General features: G+C 39.8%; 1 protein-coding gene across 5 annotated transcripts in view; it reads right to left on the reverse strand.

Moving 5' to 3' along the window:
- The window catches only part of LOC118394578 (glycerophosphodiester phosphodiesterase domain-containing protein 5-like), a 122,922-nt gene extending 114,550 nt beyond the window's left edge, over positions 1 to 8,372 (reverse strand). For 2 of the 5 annotated variants that reach the window (XR_008136380.1, XR_008136379.1), the window contains exon 1: positions 7,979 to 8,370. The gene's annotated coding sequence lies outside the window, so the exon portion shown is untranslated. Of the gene's footprint in view, positions 1 to 7,978 lie in introns of all 5 variants that reach the window. The other 3 variants (XR_008136378.1, XM_052518293.1, XM_052518304.1) reach the window with 3 other exon arrangements.
- Positions 8,373 to 8,750: the final 378 nt, after the last annotated feature.

Genomic DNA, 8,750 nt, shown 5'->3' on the forward strand with positions numbered 1-8,750 from the left:
TGACAATATCCGTGCACATTGACTCGGTACCGGTAACCCCTGTATATAGCCTCATTTTTCTGTTACTTTTTACTTTAGTTAATTTTGTAAATATTTTAACTCTATTTCTTTAACTGGATTGTTGGTTAACCTCTTAAGTCGACCCGACACGCATGCGTCCCATCTAGCCATCTGGAAATGCAAATGCGCTACGCTAAATGCTAATAGCACTCGTTAAAACTCAAACGTTCATTAAAACACACATGCAGGGTACTGAATTAAAGCTACACTCATTGTGAATCCAGCCAACAAGTCAGATTTTTAAAATGCTTATCGGCGAAAGCATGAGAAGCCATTATCTGATAGCATGCAACACCCCTAAAGACCCGCAGGGGACGTAAACAAAATAATTAGCATAGTCGGCGCTACACAAAATGCAGAAATAAAATATAAAACATTCATTACCTTTGACCATCTTCTTTGTTGGCACTCCTAGATGTCCCATAAACATCACTATTGGGTCTTTTTTTTCCGATTAAATCGGTCCATATATAGCCTAGATATCGATCTATGAAGACTGTGTGATCAAGGGGAAAACAGCGTTTTATAACGCAACGTCATTTTTTTTAATTAAAAAAGTCGATGATAAACTTTCACAAAACACTTTGAAATACTTTTGTAATGCAACTTTAGGTATTAGTAAATGTTAATAATCGATCACGAGGCGATGTGTATTCTATAGCTGTACGTCTTGAAATAATGTCAGGATAAATCTCAACCAAAATATCCGGTCGGAGACCGGAAGAAATGGGCTGTCTCTTGTCCGTTTGACCAAGAAACAAATCCTAGGCAAATGACAAAACTGTTGACATCGTGTGGAAGCTGTAGGTATTGCAACCTCGGCTCCAGGTAATGTGGTTTCTATTCAACAATACATTCAAGTGGCGCATTGATATATTTTCCAGTTTTCAGTGATCGGATTTTCCTGCGCTTTTCGATGAAACGCACGTTCTGTTATAGTCACAGCCGTGATTAACCAGTTTTAGAAACGTCTGAGTGTTTTCTATCCACACATACTAATCATATGCATATACTATATTCCTGGCATGAGTAGCAGGGCGCTGAAATGTTGCACGATTTTTAACAGAATGTTCGAAAAAGTAGGGGGTAGGATCAACAGGTTAAGGGCTTTCTCAGTAAGGTCTACACTTGTATTTGGCACATGTGACAAATAACATTTGGTTTGATTAATTTTGCAGTTCTTGCCAAGGAGATCTTAGTTGAGGAATTTTACATATAAGATGCTTGGTGCAGTATTTCTCAATGAAAAAATTTGCATGAAAACTAGTCATCAGCAGCAAATACTTTATTGAAGAATCCCTACTGTTGACCGATCCCAGACGAAGGGGCATAGACTTCAGCTTGCCTCGAGAAAAAAAGTGCCTGAACAGCAAAAAAAAAAAAAATACCGGAGTCCAAAACTAACAAATGTCTCAAAATGTTGTCATAATACAGTTGAAGTCGGAAGTTTACATACACCTTAACCAAATACATTTAAACTCAGTTTTTCACTATTCCTGACAGTTTTTCACTATTCCTGACATTTAATCCCAGTAAAAATATGTTGTCTTAGGTCAGTCAGATCACCAGTTTATTTTAAGAACGTGAAATGTCAGAATAATAGGAGAGAAAATTATTTCTTTTTTCATCACATTCCCAATGGGTCAGAAGTTTACATACACTCAATTAGTATTTGGTAGCATTGCTTTTAAAATTGTTTAACTTGGGTCAAACATTTCAGGTAGCCTTTCACAAGCTTCCCACAATATGTTGGGTGAATTTTGGCCCATTCCTCATGACAGAGCTGGTGTAACAGGCGAAAGCCTGAGAAAAATCCAATCCGGAAGTGCCCCAGGTTTTGAAAGTGCTGCGTTCCAATGACTTCCTAATCAGCTGTGAATGTACCATCAACGAGCTTACACTTTCTACGTATTCCCCAAGGTGTCTACAGCATTGTGACGTAGTTTTACGCATTTCTGTTGAAGAATAGCCATAGGCAGCCACATTGCGTAAGTGGTCACATAGTGGCTCCGAGAGAGATTCTCGCGTAAAATACAGAGGTAGCCATTACTCCAATCGGTCCGAGTGAAAAACGAATTGTCCCGACTGATATATTATCGAATAGATATTAGAAAAACCCCTTGAGGGTGGATTCTAAACCACGTTTGCCATGTTTCTGTAGATGTTATGTAGCTAATTTGGAATATTTTTCAGCGTTGCAGTGACCTCAATTCCCAGGCGAATTCTCAGCCAAACGTGAAGAACAAACAGAGATATTTCGCCTACAAAAATAATCTTTTGGGAAAAAAATGAACTTTGGCTGTCTACCTGGGAGTCTCGTGAGTGAAAACATCCAAAGTTCAAAGGTAAACGATTTAATTGCTTTTCTGATTTCCGTGACAAGTTTGCCTGCTGCTAGCAAGGCATAATGCTATGCTATGATAATCTTACACAAATGCTTGTCTAGCGTTGGCTGTAAAGCATATTTTGAAAATCTGAGATGACAGGGTGATTAACAAAAGACTAAGCTGTGTTCCAATATATTTCACTTGTGATTTTCATGAATAGGTAGATTTTGTAGGAAGATTTGTGTCTGTTGCGTTATGCTAATTAGTGTCAGATGATGATAATGGTCCCGTTCACGGGATGGGGTGTCACTAGAGGTTAAGACATTTTGCCACAACTTTGGAAGAATGCTTGGGGTCATTGTCCAGTTGTTCTGGGATTGATATGCAGTTCTCGCACCAAAGTATGTTCATCTCTAGGAGACAGAACACATCTCTTTCCTGAGCGGTATGACGGCTGCGTTGTCCCATGGTGTTTATACATGCATACTATTGTTTGTACAGATGAACGTGGTACCTTCAGGCATTTGGAAATTGCTCCCAAGGATGAACCAGACTTGTGGAGGTCTACAATTTTTGTCTGAAGTTTTGTCTGATTTCTTTTCATTTTCCCATGATGTCAAGCAAAGAGGCACCGAGTTTGAAGGTAGGCCTTGAAATACATCAACAGGTAGACCTCCAATTGACTCAAATTATGTCAATTAGCCTATCAGAAGCTTCTAAAGCCATGATTTTCTGGAATTTTCCAAGCTGTTTAAATGCACAGTCAACTTGGTGTATGTAAACTTCTGACCCACTGGAATTGTGATCGTGAATTATAAGTTAAATAATCTGTCTGTAAACAATTGTTGGAAAAATTACTTGTCACGCACAAAGTAGATGTCCTAACCGACTTGCCAAAACTATAGTTTGTTAACAAGAAATTTGTGGAGCGGTTGAAAAACAAGTTAATGACTCAGTGTATATAAATTTCCGACTTTAACTGTATTTTTATTTATTTTACCTTTATTTAACCAGGCAAGTCAGTTAAGAACATATTCTTATTTTCAATGACGGCCTGGGAACAGTGTTCAGGGGCAGAACGACCTTGTCAGCTTGGGGGTTTGAACTCGCAACCTTCCGGTTACTAGTCCAACGCTCTAACCACTAGGCTACGCTGCCGCCCCAAATACATGAACTCTTCCGAACGGTTTCGTTTGGAAAGCGTGTGGACGCCTTAAGACACGCTGTTTGCCTTTATACAAAAACCAAAGATAGAAGTCATATGATTGAAAGTACTATACATAAGGTGAGAATTTCAAATCCCCAGTCTAGCAGTGGTACTGACGCCCCCATATCACATTATTGTCCTCCAGTGGTAGTGCTAAAGTGGTGTGGTTAGGCATGCAGTGACCCCGTCCTACTCATCACACCAGGATACATGGGGGGTCAGAAAGAGGGTGTGTCTTTACTGGAGGTAGGGTGTCAGAGAGAGGGTAGGTGGTGGAGGGCTTAACTCCCACTGGACAGGCTGTAATAATAGGCTCACTCACCATCTTCCGCTCCCACATGTTAATTAGGATAATACCACACTGCCATCTCATCTCGACTGCTAAACATGCAGTTTACATGCAGCCTTAGTGATAGAAGCTCTTATTATAGATGTAAGACCAACAGCAGATCTTGACTGTTGCCTTTCTCAAGGAACACATACTGGCTATTTAAAAAAACGATGGCACCATTTATGGAATAAACATTCCTCTGGCAGTTTATGCCCCCAAGAGCAATTAAGCAAGCAAGATGGGCTGCATGATATTCTTAGACAAAGAAATGTTGATAACCGCACCAGTGCAAATGGACACAGCTTATGCTCGAAATACATAAACATAAATAGTCTAAGAAAAGGTTCCAGATATTAGAGTCCATCACGTAACATTTCATGTCATCTTAACATTTGTATTATGAGCCATTTATAGATAGGTTAACAGTGAGACTGATACCCTCTTCCTCAGAATCAATTACTGTGAAACTGACTCAACCTCTAGTCAAGGAGTAGGCTGTGGCCACCCCAATCAGTGTTTGGTGTGTACACATGAAACACATAATAAGAATAACTGTTGAGGACACAAGTGCATTCCATGGAATGTTCTAGTCAATTTTCCTGTGCCTGTCCTAGCCAGACTGCTGCAATAATGCAGAGTTCTCCATAAAAAATGTCAAATTTCAGCATTTAGACACCAATATCTATGATGACTCATGTTTTTAAGTTCACACTCACCAATAATACAAGACATCTAGTCTGTCTACATCAGTGTACAGAGATTGTCATCAAAAACCTGAGTGGTGAGTGTCAAAGTAAAATGCATTGCCTCACAACACACGTCAGTCAAAGTTGATAGCATTTTTGACAGAGCATAGATAGCAGACACCATTCTGTATACTTCTGGCCTTTCTTTGGTTACCTAACCTCCAGATGAGCTTCAATGGCATACAACTCTCCTTCTGTGGCCTCCAACTGCTCTTAAATGCAAGTAAAACTAAATGCATGCTCATCAACCGATCGCTGCCTGCACCTGCCCGCTTATCCAGCATCACTACTCTGGACGGTTCTGACTTTAGGTATTTGTAGTTGTCCACATATTCTAGGTGTCTGGTTAGACTGTAAACTCTCCTTCCAGACTCACATTAAGCATCTCCAATCCAAAATTCAATCTAGAATCGGCCTATTTCGCAACAAAGCATCCTTCACTCATGCTGCCAAACATACCCTCATAAAACGGACTATCCTACCGATCCTTGACTTCGGCGATGTCATTTACAAAATATTCTCCAACACTCTACTCGGCAAATTGGATGCAGTCTATCACAGTTCCATCCGTTTTGTAACCAAAGCCCCATATACTACCCACCACTGCGACCTGTATGCTCTCGTTGGCTGGCCCAAACCCACTGGCTCCAGGTCATCTATAAGTCGTTTGGTAGGTAAAGCCCCGCCTATTCTCAGCTCACTGGTCACCATAGCAGCACCCACCCGTAGCACGCGCTCCAGCAGGTATATTTCACTGGTCACCCCCAAAGCAAATTCTTCCTTTGGCTGCCTTTCCTTCCAGTTCTCTGCTGCCAATGACTGGAACAAATTGCAAAAAAAAAAATAATATATATATTTTTTTAAATCACTGAAGCTGGAGACTCATATCTCCCTCACTAACTTTAAGCATCAGCTGTCAGAGCAGCTCACAGATCATTGCACCTGTAAATAGCCCATCTGTAAATAGCCCATCCAACTACCTCATCACCATATTGTCTTTTTGTTCCATTGAACCCCAGGTTCTCAACTTGCACATTCATCTTCTGCACATCTCACTCCAGTGTTTAATTGCTAAATTGTAATTAATTCGCCAGTACGGCCTATTTATTGCCTTACCTCCCTAATCTTAACTCATTTGCACACACTGTATATAGATTTTTTATATTGTGTTATTGACTATACGTTTGTTTATTCCATGTATAACTGTGTTGTGTCGCACTGCTTTGCTTTTATCTTGGCCAGGTCGCAGTTGTAAATGGCAACTTGTTCTCAACTGGCCTACCTGGTTAAATAAAGGTGAAATAATAATAAATATATATATTTTTTTAATAGCATACCTTAAAAAAAAAGTCTGCTTTTTCCACTTAGTACTGGCAGGTTCACACGACCTTATTTATGATTTCCTCTGTGTACATATCTGCAGTTTGTTTTTATGCATTTTGAAATTCGCCATACATCAGTGAAGGCCGCTGATTGGCTGAATACTCAGGGCACGAAGTGGTTAGAGTTGTCAACAAAGCAGTAGGACAGAAATGATGCCAAGTTTTTGAACTACTCGTAGTTGCTTTATGTATCTTCTCAAAGAAATCTGTGCATTTGAACAACAGCATAAATACACCCATTTCACTTTTGCTTGTCAAAAACCAAACGCTCACTGCAGCACATTCTGCCACTGTTTTGAAAAGATTAGATTATAATATTTAGAACCAGCAGCCAGCAAACGAGTGCACTAGGTAGAACGCAACAACCATGCAAATGCAATACGTGAACACACATCTAACTAGCTAACAATATCGCAAAGCATGATGCACTAGCCAGTTAACTTTCATTTTGAAATAACTTCAAAATGTCAGAGTTAGTCAGATATTAGTTTTGAAAGACATGGAATTGGCATGGGAGCTAGCAAGCTACCAACTAGCTAGCCGCTTATCAATGGTAGATCGACTGGTTAATTATTAAAAATAAAAAAGTAATAAAATAAGCCAAACAAATATTTATGCTTCTCAAAATTACTGTAGCTGACTAATTCATTTGTATCATGCTTTGTGATACACCCTGTTTAATACAGTTGTAGTCCACACTATTGAACCTGATGAACAACATGGGGGGGAAACAATAAACCACAGTCTTGCTTTTTTGTCCTACCAGATCTGCCATGAGAAGGTTCTAGGTAGTGTTCTAGTTAGTTTGATGTAGAGGTCTGGTTTATCAGTTCCCAGGCTTCCATGACTGTTATGATTATTTATTTACAAGTTCATTACAATTAGCTTTTTACTTTAGCGCCATCTGTAGCTGATAGAGCAGATCTAGTCGTGCGGAAGTAAGCCGTATGGTGCGAAATAAATATTGGGAGGGAGACTAGAGCGAGCGTGACAAGACAGGCTATTTTTTTTTATTTAACCTTTATTTAATTTAACTAGGCAAGTCAGTTAAGAACAATTCTTATCTATAATGACAGCCTACCCCGGCCAACGCTGGGCCAATTGTGCACCGCCGTATGGGACTCATGCTCACAGCTGGATGGGATACAGCCTGGAATCAAACCAGGGACCATGTACACATTTAAAACAAAATCCATTAATGGTATAATATATATATTTTTTTATATATATATATATATTTTTTAATCACAATTGGGGGGGGTTGCAATTACAAGTGGAGCGTCGCCCCAACGCCCGATGCCATACCACAATTCAGAGATGCATGTGAATTAGGGTATGTGCATTAGAATAACAGCCCCCTTTTGACTATGTTTCGACTACTGCTGCTTCATACATCCATAGATCTGGAAGTGAAAGAAACCTGCCTGTTCAAGAATAGTGAAACTTACTGCCATTGATGCCAGATTTATTTGTCTGTAAATTGGACAGTTGAAAATGCCTGTATAGGCTGGTTGTCTGAGGTGGTGTGTAGCCTATAAATAGATAAATAATACATCCTTAGTTACATCCTTAGTTAAATATAGTCGTATTTTCTCCCAATACAGTTAGGGTTTTCCAGCCATAGGCTGTCTCGCATACACGGGCGTGTCCTTTGTAGCCTATTAGGTTAATTCGAGGTGTGAATTAATTAATATGTCATGATTAAGCGTGCCATGCACGTGAGCTTCTGAAGTTACTACATTTACAGAAATAAAAATGCAACAACTTCTGCTAGGTGAATGAACAAATAGGTAGGTTACTTTGTCACAAAAGGTAAATAACCACCGTTTTTTGTTCCTTTTCAACAAAAAACGACTTTGATACCATGACATGGCACCCACTTACTTCAACTGCTCAGATAATCGCTTGAATATGACATAACTTACCTTTATCAATTATTTCAGGTTTTTTCTCCCATGTGAAGTTGTAGGAATATTTGACCAAGTCCTCAGACCAACTGTCCTCACACCACGCGACAACTGGGCTGCTGTCTGCGTCAAACGTGTTAAGGTGGGTGGCCACCAAATGTTGTCAAAAGGAAATGTGTCCTGTCACAATAAAGGAAAACCATTCGAACCAGAGTTATTCTACTAAATTCAACCTCGTGGGTTTATGCTACATTGAAGTGTGTATCAGTTTAACTTCGTTTTCTCAGTAAATATTCCAAGGTTAGAGTCTTCTGAGGTTAATGCAAGCCTTGCCTATGAACACCGGGAGAGAAAATCAATCGACTGACTACCAGTGGGCGGAGTTGTAGATTTTATTTTAAAGCGAAAGAGCGTCACCCATCTTCCCAGCACGCGACGTCTCCCATTCTAAGAAGCCTGAAAAGGCTGAAAAACAAAGGATGAGGTAATGATCATGTAAAAGTAATCAAATGTAGCTCCATAACCCACATCATACACACAGTAAAATGCTATATATAGTGGTTCTGATGGGGCACGGCCAAAAGCATCACTGACTCAATAGCAATCTAATAAAGAAAAAGTGTTAAAACAAGTTGACTGTCCACCAACAGTCTGTTGGTGGACAGTCAACACCACCCAGTAGACTAGAGGAACAGGAACACCACTGCTGCCACAAATCTGAATCGGTCACTCCAGCCATGAGCATTTATTCAGATTGTGGGAGGGTAAAGTGTGTGAATCCAAAAAAGCA

The sequence above is a fragment of the Oncorhynchus keta genome, chromosome 1 (assembly GCF_023373465.1).
Source record: "Oncorhynchus keta strain PuntledgeMale-10-30-2019 chromosome 1, Oket_V2, whole genome shotgun sequence".
NCBI lineage: Eukaryota > Metazoa > Chordata > Actinopteri > Salmoniformes > Salmonidae > Oncorhynchus > Oncorhynchus keta.